The 12,920-nt window shown below is 41.3% G+C and overlaps 1 protein-coding gene and 1 pseudogene across 1 annotated transcript in view; one reads left to right on the forward strand and one right to left on the reverse strand.

Annotated features, from left to right (window-relative positions):
- SND1 (staphylococcal nuclease and tudor domain containing 1) overlaps positions 1 to 12,920 on the forward strand; it is a 433,869-nt gene that overhangs the window by 203,921 nt on the left and 217,028 nt on the right.
- LOC103891204 (CD2 antigen cytoplasmic tail-binding protein 2-like) lies at positions 597 to 7,225 on the reverse strand (annotated as a pseudogene).

The following is a 12,920-nucleotide window of genomic DNA, read 5'->3' on the forward strand; positions in this document are numbered from 1 at the left end:
GGCGTTATCTCGGCTCACTGCAAGCTCTGCCTCCCGGGTTCACACCATTCTCCTACCTCAGCCTCCCGAGTAACTGGGACTACAGGCACCCGCCACTGCACCCGGCTAATTTTTTTTTTTTTTTTTTTTTTTTTTATAGCAGAGACGGGATTTCACCGTGTTAGCCAGGATGGTCTCGATCTCCTGACCTCGTGATCCACCCGCCTCGGCCTCCCAAAGAACACTTTTTTTAAAATGTATTTTTGTTTTCACTTAGTTTTGTAAGTGGGGTTTCTTTTTTTTTTCATAGCACAGTTGGGGGTGTTTACTTGGCAAGCAGAGTCCAGGCAGGGAGGCCACAGGACCCCTGACAGGCACCTCCAAGGGGATTTTCATAAGAGCAAACACTCAGGGACCAAGGCGAGTCCAAAGGGGCTGTGGAGAGGTTTCCTCGCTTCTGGCCATCAGCACAGCCAAGGCCCCACAACTAAAGGCTTTTATTGAGAAAGGGAAATTGACTGAAAAATGGCCTCCAACTTCCTCACTGCCTGAGACACTTGGGCCTCCTCTACAAAGTTCAGGAAAGAAGGGTCCACCAAACTAGGTCCCCAGCAGTCTCAGGTGTAGAGGTCAAAGTCAATGCGTTTGGAGTTGTAGAACTGACCACTAAGGGGGTCCAGCTTCCAGCAATAAACACCATCAGGAAAGTAGCCTTCACTCACCCAGATCTGCATCTGGGTGCTGTTGAAGGGCCCATGCAGCTCAGCATCCCCCGGGTTCTCCCACTTATATTCCCACATCACATCCACCAGACCATCTCCTGGCAACTCTGCTTCTCCTCTCTGGGTAGGGGTTGGGGTCACCAGTTCCCCCTCCGCCACTTCCTCAGCAAACATGTCCAGGGAGTGTGGGGGTGTAGGATTGTGGGGTCCCTAGGGCCTGGCACCCCAAACCCTTCAGCCACATGGCCAACTGTTCCCTTGTTTCCTGGTACATGCCAAGGTTTCCCTGGGCCACCATCTGGTCGGCCAGTTCGGAGAGCCGGTCCGGGCGCTGCGGGGAACTGGGTCACCCAGGCCCCTTGCTGCTCCCTTTGCCTCCTCGTCGGGCCCCCAGACACCTCAGTGCCGTAGCCACTGTCTCTCTAGGCAATAGGAGCTCCAAAAGTCCCTCCAAGAGGGCTTGGGCACTCACTGGGGTCTGGCCCAAGCTGTCCTCCTCTTCCAAGTCTGAGGCCTGGCGTGGGGTCTCATTTCTAGAGCTTTTACCTGCAGAAGTTCTGTACTTTGTTTATGCAGTGCAGATCTAAAGCAGCTGCCACAATCTGGACCTTAGCAACACTGACACTGGGTTTGGTCCAGTTGCTAATGGACTCTAGGGAACAAAAACACCACTCTCCTGCTCCTGTGATGCCAGCTGGCTAGTATGTAGGCCGTAAACCATAATGGACAGGTAGTGGAATTCCTCTTCCTGGACGTCTTTTTCCTTTCTGACCAATATGAAATAAAACTTATTTTGACCTTCTACCCTAAAAAGCAACATGTGCTAAAACAAGTTTCTTCTGACAAATTTGTTCTTATCTAGAATGATTAGATTTGGTAGAAGAACGTAGAGTTATACTTCCAATTAGCAGTGGCGTGGTATTTCTCTGAGTAGAATGATAGTCGTCTAGAATCTAGACTATTACTTCAGTTTCTTCCTCTAAACAAAACGTTGTTTATGTATACCTGCATTTACATAAACTATAGGGGATGTGAAAATGACTCTCTGGGGCTGCCTCTCTCCATTTTGGACCTTTCTAGACCTCGTTGGTTTGGCTGTTTCTGCTTTCACTGTCAGAGCAGATCATTCCAGATGCCATTATGTAATTTTCTGTCTTGGGATATGTGTTTGCATGGGTGGGTGGTTTTGGTTTTGTTTTGTTGTTAAGTGATGTTTAATGTCAAGCCAATAATATGGGTATGTAGGCTTGGTTTTGTCATAATGGCCACAAGTTAGCTTATTTATCCTTATTTCCCAGAGACACAGAGAGCCACCCTTCCCCACCCCTACATAATGTCTACGTTTTGCAGGGGGCTCTTGTCATCACAGCTGTCTAGGAAGTACAGTATGGCCAGTTGGCAGTTCTATTCTGCAGAGACAAAGAGGAGGAATCTTCTCTCTGGTTGCTACCACAACTGATTGGTTGGCTTCCTGTGACCTAAATAGAACCAATAGGAATGAGTTTGCTGTTCCTGAAATAATACCAAAGTTTGCTCTATTCCCTCCCCAGAATTCTCAGGGCCTTGTTCTTTGGGAAGGCCAGGTGATATGACACATTTATGATTCTGGGGCCTTAGGTTGTGTTGCATCATTCTTGGCCCTTGATTTCTTGAGGAGAGTAATATTAGCTGAAGTTTTCTGTCTGGGTAGTTTTTCACAAAACTTGATAGAATCACCTGGAGCACTTACAAAAAATAGTGATGCCCAAAATTAAAATCTAAGTACTGATGCTTGGTGTTTTATCAGTGTAAATCTTTACCCTTAGAGGTTCTTGTTTTATTTGTCTGGTGTGGGGTCTGGCATTAGTGTTTTAAGTGGTGATTCTGATGTGCACCCAATATTGTTAACCACTGAGAAAGGGCGTCTAAAGGAAACAGGAGGGGCCAAAACCAACAATCTTCTCTGCTCTCAGATTAGGTCTGCAGCATACATACAGGTAGTAGGAGGAATAAGAAAGACATTACAGATGGTTATGTTCTCAGATCACTTTTACAGCTCTGTTAATTTCTTCAATACCATCTCTGTTTGGAAGATGTACATGATGGCAGAGCAGTGGAGGGGCCAATGGGGAGATGGTTATTTCTAGCTCTGCCTCCAGGTTAAAGTGTGACCTTGCAAGTCAGTTAACCTCTTTTCCTAGGGCCCTTAGCTGGCCTTTTTTGAAAGTGGCATAAACAGTACTGTCAACATTATGCTTCCTTAATGTGTGTCTTCTTGGTAATGTAAAATTCCTTCAAACCTCTTCTCAGGTTCTTGGTAGAGGGGATTTCAGTGGTGGGGATGTTTATGAGTGAGACAAGCAGTAGCAATGAAGCCACAAGTTTCCTGTTGGCTGTAACGTCTAGTTGTAGATTTTCCCTTTTGTAGCTCTTCCTTCCCAGGCTCTTGATTTTAAGTGATTAGTTTGCTTGGAAGTCTGGATTTACAAAAGTCTGCTTAAGGTGCTTGTTCTTCATTAATGTAATCAGACTTCCAAATAGTTATTCTTAGTGATCTCCACCAGTTAGCTCAGTGGCCTGATTGCCGTTAGCCACTGATGTGACCTTAGTTGAATTGCTCATCTGAGAGAGCAGTGGTGTAGGGGAACGGTGGTGTAGTGAATTTGGACTTGTAAGGTTCCTTTTAACCCTATTTGTAACTGATTTTCAAATTCATCGATTTTATCTGGCTAGCGACTGTTTATTATTACTGTTGTTTTAAAACACCCTCCTAGAAGGAATCCTTAGGCAGTAAAAGGCGTTAATCTCTTTTGTTGTCTCTCTTATTGCTAGCTAACCAAAACTGTATCTCCAAGTAATAAATATTTGTGTATCTCGAAGTAATAAATATTTGGGGTGATGAAATAAATTCAAGTATAATCATTTTTCAGGCTTAATGTCAGTTGGCGGGTTTATAAAGACTGAAGCCCCAAATTAAATATCCAAGAAGCCCTAGAGTTTATGGTGTTCTGTTTTGGGGGATAGCCTTATGCATATGAAATTAATAATGTGTATTTTGATGACCAAAGTATAATTATTTGGCAGGCTTTAATCCAAACTAATATGCTGGAGAAGACTGGCTATTTTATGTTGATGCGCTTCTAGATATAACCCCATTTATGACCCTAGCTGTTTTCTTTCACACCTTTCTAAAAGGGGCTTTTATTCAGCCAGTAAGCACAGGTATAACAAACTAGCCAGTGCCATATGTTAAATATCTTGAATATCATCCATGTTTATAACATAATATTTTAAGAATTATATCACCTGGTCTTAGATAACCTTTCAAGGTTGCTTTTCAGGGAGAGATGTAAATCATTGTATCATGAGTTGGCAGAGAAGAGAGAATCAGGACTGCCTATTTCCATTTTGGTTTGGATCCTTTGAATTGGAACTATTTTCTATACCTCACCTTGCACTGTTGAGGTTTGTGTGTTTAGTGTGGCTGAGAATCATTGCTTGTGAAGGGATGCGCTTTGCCCATCTACGTGGTGTCATTCATTTGTTTCGTTTTTGTTTTTTGTTTTTTGGGACAGAGTCTCACTCTGTTGCCTAGGCTGGAATGCAGTGGCGCTGTCTTGGCTCACTGCAACCTCCGACTCCCAGGTTCAAGTGATTCTCCTATCTCAGCCTCCCAAGTAGCTGGGATTACAGGTGCCCACCACCACACCAAGCTAATTTTTATATTTTTTAGTAGAGACAGGGTTTCGCCATGTTGGCCAGGCTAGGGATCTTGACCTTAGGTGATCCACCCGCCTTGGCCTCCCAAAGTGCTGGGATTACAGGCGTGAGCCACCGCTCCTGGCCTTATTTGTTTTTTAATTAGTGCACCATTCCATGCTATAACCTAAAACAGTAAGTAGAAGTCTGGAGGCCATGATTTTCACATCCAGGAACTCAAGGGAAGAATGGAGTGTATAGGCAGAGCATGGCCATGTCCACTTGTGCCAGGTTTTTGTTTTTCACTGTGCTTCGTCTTTAACACATTTGTTGAAGACTTTTTCACATTGATAGACTATGTCTAGCAATAAGACATTAGTATTCATTGTGGATTAGAAGGTAATCCCCACATTATTCCCCTCACCTTCTGCAGTTTAGCTTTGATTTCACTACCTAAGAGGTCTTTTTCTAGAAAGTACACTTTTTTAATGTATGGCAGCTTCAAAAGCAGGAGCTGAAGAATGCATTCAGTTTTCCTAGTCTGCTAAAGGCAAGGACTGTGGAAATAGAATCAGAAACTTCTCTAAATCAAATTTATTTCCCAAGCATGAAGTGTTAACAGCACCCTACCCACTAGAATATTTTGGGGGACAAAAGAAATTCTGACTTGATTACCAGGACTCTCCTCTCCCCCTTAATATGTCTCTAAGAGGTTTTTTGCCCTGGAATCCGGTGCCCTGTGATCTTAGGACAATTCCCCATTTGCAGCATAATTTATAAGTTACCCATTCTCTCTTTCCCCTGTAATAACAAAATTGCTGTGATAGCCATCCAACCAGTTAAAAAAATTTCAGGTAATTCATTTCTAAATTGGGACTTGTTTCTCTTAGATCAGCCTTGTAATGTATTATAGACATCACTCTCAGCATTGGCTACAGAAGTGATTTAATGCTGGGTTTTTAATGACTCCTTCATTAATCCTGGTATTCTGGGATTTAACACTCACTGGCCTTTGACCACTGGAAATGATGAAAACTTTGACTTCATGCATATTGGATAACGCTGGGCTGCTGCCGAAGCCATGAATCTTGCCTCTGCGGTGGCATGTATGATTGAGAGTGTTGCGGATGGATGGGTGCTCTCTCAGGCCGTGCACTGCTGCTGAAGAGGTGAACACGACATCTTTATCAGCTCAGGGTGACCTCTTCCCAGCACAGTTGCATTTGAAGCAAGAATTTTCACTGACAGCTTCGTCTCCTAGATCTCTGGACTTGTGAAGTCAGGCTTCACCTTTTCAACTATTTCCTAAAAGATGCTTTCTTTGAGAACATGTCCCTTGATGTCTATATTTTGGATTTTTTTTCTTCTAATAAAGTCATCGAATTTTTTAGTAGAAAGACATCGATAGCACTATCTAGTCCACCTCCCTCATTTTGCAAACAAGGCAGCGGAGTCCAGGAGGAGTGACATAACTAGGCCAATGCTAATAATAATGAAAATTAATAACAACAGCAGTGACCGCCAACATATATAATGCTTACTGTGTGCCAGGCACTATCTAAATGTAGTAATTCATTTTTTCCCCACAAAACTTTCAGGAGGTAACACTGCACAGCAAGTCCAGTATCCCACACAGCTTCTTTCTGTATCTCCTGCTGCTCTTAAAAGCAGAGAAGACAGTGTTGGTTGCATTCCTTACTCTTAATGGAAGCATTACAAATGTTCCATGGAAGCGAGGTGCCAGTTTATTTTCAATAGAGTCTTATGGCCAGAGTGTTAATATACCTTGAATAAATGCCATGTTCTTTCTTCCCTCAAAAAAAATTATTGCTTAGTAAAGAGGAAGTCACCTTATCCTTAGAGTCTTCTCAGAGGCTGTCATATAACAGTGTGCTGCCTTAGTTACTTTGTTTTGAACATATGAATTAACCAGTGCTATATGAATGTCATATTGGCATAATCGTAAAACAATAGCTAACTTTTTTTTACACAAATACAGTAATTATTCCTGTGAGTATGACCCCCTCATTACAAGCACCATGGAAAGTAACCTGTTAAAGCTCACCTTGAAGAGCAGTGCTCTAAGGTATAAGTTGGCAAACTTTTCTTCAAAGAGCCAGATAGTAAATATTTTCAGCTTTGAGAGTCCTATGGTCTCCCTTGCAGCTATTCAGCTCTGCCTTTGTAGCGGTAAAGCAGCCATAGATGATGTGCAAGCAAATGGGTGTGGTGTCCTCATAAAACTTTTTAACTCCAAAAACTGGAGAAGAGTTTGCCTGCCCCTGTCCTAGGTTATGTTGTGGAGATAGGAATATACGGTATACTTATAAGACAAATGATAAAATTTCAAAGTGAGAGAAAAGTACCTCAAAAAGTGTCTCTATTGATGGTGTATACTCTGGTGTTGAATACACCCATACCGAGTGCAGCTTGAGCAGAACTTTTCTGAAATGCATACTTGATGATGTATAAATGTTATAAATAAATACTTTATGTGATTAGTTAGATATTTAGGATAAATAAGAAACTTCTCCCATTTTTCTAAGTCTTCCCCCACCCCCCACCCCCCACCCCAGGAAATTAGGTAGCTCTTTATATGCAAGCATGTTTTCTTGTCATCTTTTTCTCTTGAGCCCTATCAAAGGCTCAGTTTATGAGGAAATGGCATGTTTTGGAAATTGTTTTCAATACAATCTGATGGCTTCTCACTTCCTTCCAATTGAGCTATCTCTACACTGGTCACTGGGGGTAGAACAGTTCACCACTTCTGTTTGGTGACACCAGCAACCATCCATCCACTTCTTGCTGATGGTGCTCTTCTCCTGGTTATTTGAATCTGTGAGCATGTCCTTGTTTTTCTGGGTGTCTGATTCTCGTATTTTGTTCAATGCTACCTAAGTCTTGCTATCTAGAACAGTTCTGAATCTGTAAAACAGCATAGTCTTTCCTGTTAGAATTTTATTACTTTGCTGCCAGTTTAATTTTCTGATTTCTTTCTGGTGTCTTTCTCCCTTTTTTCTTTCTCACCAGTTCAGTACTGACTAACCCTTTTCTTTGTATACCTTGTCAAAGTTTTTAATATGATCTAGTTGAAGGCACTTCCCTGCACTATGGATTTTGCTGGTCTACTAGAGACAGTTTTTCTTTATTTTCAGCGTGCCCCTTTTCAGATGCATCTGGAATAACAGCTGCATTCCCACTCCTGAATAAAATGGGTTAGGAAAGCTTCTCATTGGCAAAGCACCTGGATTCTTTGGCAAGATTGGAGGTAAACTCCAGACCAGATCCATCACCAGGAGAATGGGAGGACCAATTTTTATAGGGTGGGGGTAGACCATATTGAATGAGGATGTGAGTGAACTCATGTTATAGAAGCACCATTTATATCTGTTAAATGTAAGGGATTAGATAATCTGTCATTATGCTAATTCTGGGTAACAGATGGTGGAGAGTTCTGCATCTCAACAGCAGTATTCACCATGGGGGAAATTAGCTTGCACCCAGATCAGCAGTCAGGCAGGAATTCCATTGAGAGAGAAACACTATTGATGATTACATTAGTGTATCCCTCTGAGAGCATCTACACTTATGCTGGGTTCCTTCAAATTATCTATAGTTGACATATGCTTGGCCATGGCCCTTACTAAGTTACAGGACCTCCGTCCTTCTATCTATAAAGAATTTGAGGTTTGTTTAGGAAGATAAAGATTGGAAGTAGGTTAGGAAATGTGGCTCAGAGCATTATTGTATCATACAGTTTTTCTTCAAAGAAAGATGCCATACAGATGTCAAAAACATTGTTTGTCCGTCTTTGGAAATGAACTCCAGAAATGAAATGAGAAGCAGGAACTGGATGTGTTCTTTCTAAGTGCCATACCTTATCTTTGGTACAAGATTAAACAAACAAAAAACATTTAATTAAGTCCTTTGGCTTCACATTCTCTAAGGGACTGTCTTGATTCTGTGATTTTTTTTTTTCCTCCTTTGTGGTTTTGTTTGTTTTGTTTTGTTTTGTTCTGTTTTGTTTCATTTTTGAGACAAGGTCTTGCCCTATCACTCAGGCTGGAATGCAGTGACACAATCATGGTTCATGGCAGCGTTGACCTCCTGGATCCTCCTACTTCAGCTTCCCGAGTAGCTGAGACTACAGGCATGCCATCAAGCCCAGCTAATTTATTTATTTATTTATTTTTTTTTTTTTAATAGAGACAGGGTCTTGCTATGTTGCCCAGGCTGTGGTATTTTATGTGGTATTTTGTTAAATCATAACTTCATCTACCCTTTGTGTGCTGATGATTATCAACTTTTCATTTCTCCTTTTTTTTTTTTTTTTACCACATACCTGCTTTTCATTTCCATTTGTATAATCTTACTCTCATTTCATAGCCAACATGCTTAACTCTAATGCTGATTAAAATGAAGGTTTCGAACTCCAGTGTACCCAAGAATCACCTGTGTAGTTTATTAAAATACAACCTAGGCAGTGGGCTAGACCCAACTTTTTTGGTACTCACCAAATTAGAGTCTTCTCCTGTCAAATGATTCTATTCCTTTTCATATTGGCCAGACATACTGAGCTTGAAGAGAAGCCAAGAACCTAGACAACTCATTTTGAAGAGCTGTCCAGGTTGATTGGACAACCATTAAAATGTATCACCACTTGTACAGGGAATATTCCACATGTGCTTTAAGTAGGCATAGTCATTCATATTTAATGAGTTACTAAGTTGGATTATGAGCTATGGTTCAAGAAGCATATAGCATTTTGGATTGGGAAATCTAAAAGCTAGGGGCTGCCCATCAATAATAGCTTTGATTCCCACCAGGAGCTGAAATAATTAAAGATGTTTGATGCTGCCTAGGTGTTCCTTGGGGTATTGAGAGAAAGCGATTTCATTAGGAAGTAGTGATTTAGTTATTTATATGTTAAAGAATTCTCTTATCAGTTCTTTCCTTCTATTCTTGCCATCCCTCCACTCCATGCACTCAACAAGGCAGATCCAAGCATTTCGTACCTGCAGGTTTTCCCCATCTTCAAATCTTGCTGCATAATACTCCTGGATTAATTTTCCATAAATGCTCTTTTAATGGTGTTATTTCACTGCCATGGCTATTTTAGACTTTGACCGCTTTTGTCCACCAAGCCCCGCTACTTAACTATATCTCTTCCTATCAATGTCAGCAATCTCATCTCTTACTTTATGGAGTAAATATAGGGTTATCAGGAAAATGCCTTTAACTTCTTGTTCTCTCACCTTCCAGTCTGCCTTCCTTATTATGCTTGCTTTCTTACCTCCTGCCTTCCCATCTCCGTAGACAGTTTCAGCTTCTTTCCAAACTAATTGTTCTGCCTACATGCTCTGGATTCCAGTTCTTTTGTTCTCCTTGGGATTTTGTGCTGTTGGCTATTCTCTTTTTAACTAACGTTATTTTTAATTGTCCTTCAGTCTTCTATCCTATTATATCTGCTTTTCTTCTTGCCTTCTCTTCATAGCCAAGTTAATTAGAATAATTAAAAGACATTTTAATTCTGTCCCGTTTGCTATTCATTCTTTTACCTTCTAGCTTTGAACCTTCCCCATCATTCACCAATGCTTCCCTCAAGGACACTTCTCGGTCTTTACTTTTACTTGACCTCTCTGGAGTATTTAATACTTATCTTTTAAAATCTTGCTTTCTTCTACCTTTTCATTATACCACACTTTCGTGGATTTCCTTTTACAACTCTGATAACTTTTTCTCAGTCTGCTTTGAGGGCTCCTTAAATATTTGTGATTCCTAGGCTTCTGTCATTGTCCCTCTTCTTACCACTATTCAGTCTCTGGGTTATCTCATGGCGATGCTGCTGACTTCCCTATCCCTGTCTCTAGCAGGCTTCCCACCTACATTCAGCTGCCGTTCCTTTACTCAAATGATCGCATCTTTTGACAGTGTCACCATTTACATGGTCTTTTAGTCTAGAGATCATGTTGTCATCTTTATCTCCTCCTCACTCCCAGTATGTAATTACCTACTGGTATATCAGGTTCATCCTATCCTGTCTCTCCTCACTGCCTGGTTTATGCTGTCAGCGTAGAATAACTCAGCAGTTCTTTTTACTAGCCTCTCTATTTCTAGTCTTACTGCCCTCCAATCCATTTTCTACCTTACTGCTTTAATTCTGTCTTTGAAACACACATCTGATTTTTAGAATCATTCCATAGCCTTAGGAGTGGAGTATACAGAGCCATGACCTGGCCCCTCCCTACCTCTCCATGTTTATATTTACATTCCCCTGTTCTCATTCACCATTCCTTAGAAAAAAAAAAAAAAAGAAAAGAAAAAAAACAAACAAACTTAAATGCATTACTATTTAACTTAGTCTGCTGTCTGCCTGGAACATACATTTCATCTGGTTAGCTCTTACTCATCCTTCAGTGCTTCATTTCTCAGGAAAGTTTTGCTGCAGGTACTCTGTCTAAAATCTGAATTGTGCATCTTGTGTGTGTCTTCCCCCAACACTTGGTGCTTACTTATAATAAGACTCATAGTAGGCCAGGCATGGTGGCTCACGCCTGTAATCCCAGCACTTTGAGAGACCAAGGTGGGTGAATCACTTGAGCCCAAGAGTTCAGGTTCAGCTTGGGCAACATGGTATAACCCTTTCTGTACTTAAAAAAAAAAAAAAATAGCCAGGTGTAGCAGCATGCGCCTATAATCCCAGGTACTCAGGAGGCTGAGGTGGGAGGCTCACTTGAGCCCAGGAGGTGGAGGTTGCAGGTAACTGTGATTGCACTACTGCACTCCAGCCTGGGTGACAGAACCAGACACTGCCAACAACATCAGAAAGACTCATAGCACATACAGCACTAGGTGACAAATACCTATTTTATTTCCAGTATGTAATATCTTTTCTGCCTTATAGAGGGTATTTGAGTTAACAAATGCTCGTGTCCTTTCCATGGCTCCCCATGGGGTATGTCTTTATTTCTAGGCTTGGCTAAGGTCTGAAACACAGATGATGCCTTATGTGGCATCATTTAGAGCATTAGCTTTGTCTACCACCCTAGAGGTCCTTCAGGTCAAGTTAGTCTGCTTAGTATGATACAACAGAAAGTATGACTTAAAAGGTAAATGTCTTTCTCAAGTTTCATCTTACTAAAGCCAGACTTGGAATTTAAAATCTCATGTTTCCAAATGTAAGTAAAACTCAACCTCATTTGCATGTAATCTCCAAATTGTACCTGTTTTCTTAGGCCACACAAACATTATATGGTTGTTTTATTTTTTTAACTTTAGTTTGTGAGGTTTTTTTTTTTTTCCTCCATCTCTAGTCAACAGCTTATTTACTGACTTGAGTACATGACGTTGCCAGGCGCCAGCTCTTTGCACTGGGGATAGATCAGTGAATATGAGATCTATTTTGTGTGGCACTTACATTCCAATGGGGGCAATCAGATAAAGAAACAGTAAAGATATATAGGTGATGAAAAGTGCTATAGAGAAAACTAAAGCTATGAAAGAGTTGAGGGAGGTATTCCAGGGTTAGGAGGGGGAAATTTTTTAGTAGGGAAGCCAGGGAAGAGTCAGGGAGGCCTCAGTGGCAAGGTGTCAGGAGCAAGGACCTGAAGGATGGGAAAAAGCAAGCGGCAGAAGGCAAAGGCAACACTAGAGACAGAGGTCTTATGGTCAAGTGTCCTGGATAGCAAAGAAGGCTTTAGGGTTGGAGCAGAGGGAGCAAAGGTGGGGGTGGTGGGACATGGGGTTAGAGAAGGAGGGAATGGGGACAGCAGACCTGTAGGCTGTACATGGCCTTTGCTTTGAGTGAGACAGGAGCCATTACAGAGTTTGGAGTAGAGGGATGGTGACAAGTTTTGTCTACTTTGACCTTCAGAGATTTATTCTGGTTGAGAACTATTCTGATTATTCTAGGTGAGAATGGAGTTTAGAGTCATTAATGCTTTTCTTCTCTCCTTTTAGTAAGTTAAAATCCCATTGACTTTTTTAAAAAAATAATTATAGATTCACTGAAGTGGCAAGGGTAATAGAGAGAGGTCCATCTCATGTACCTTTCACCCAGTTTCTACCAGTGGTTAGATCTCATATAATTATAATACAATATCAAAACCAGGAAGTTTACATTGATACAGTGTCTTTGTGTAGTTCTATGCCATTTTATCAACTGTCAATTCACATACATCACAATGAAGGCAGAAAATTATTCAGTCATCACAAAGGTCTCCCTAGTGCTACCCCTTCTACCCCTTTCCCTTCCCATCATCCCTCTGACAACTGTTTTCCATCTCTATAGTTTTGTCATTTCATGAACATTACATAAATGGAATCATAATATGTGATTCTGCAAGATGGGCTTTTTAAATTTAGCATAATGCCCTTGAGATCCATGTAAGTCACTCCTTATATAGTTTGTTCTGGTTGACTTCTAATCTGTGTGTGAATGTAGGAGACAGGCTGTCATGGTGGAAGGATGCCTGTTTTATGACTTGAGACCTGAGTTCTAGCCCAGGTCCATCACTAAATACTACTTACTATCTCTGGGTC

Source organism: Pongo abelii, chromosome 6, assembly GCF_028885655.2.
Source record: "Pongo abelii isolate AG06213 chromosome 6, NHGRI_mPonAbe1-v2.0_pri, whole genome shotgun sequence".
Classification (NCBI taxonomy): domain Eukaryota; kingdom Metazoa; phylum Chordata; class Mammalia; order Primates; family Hominidae; genus Pongo; species Pongo abelii.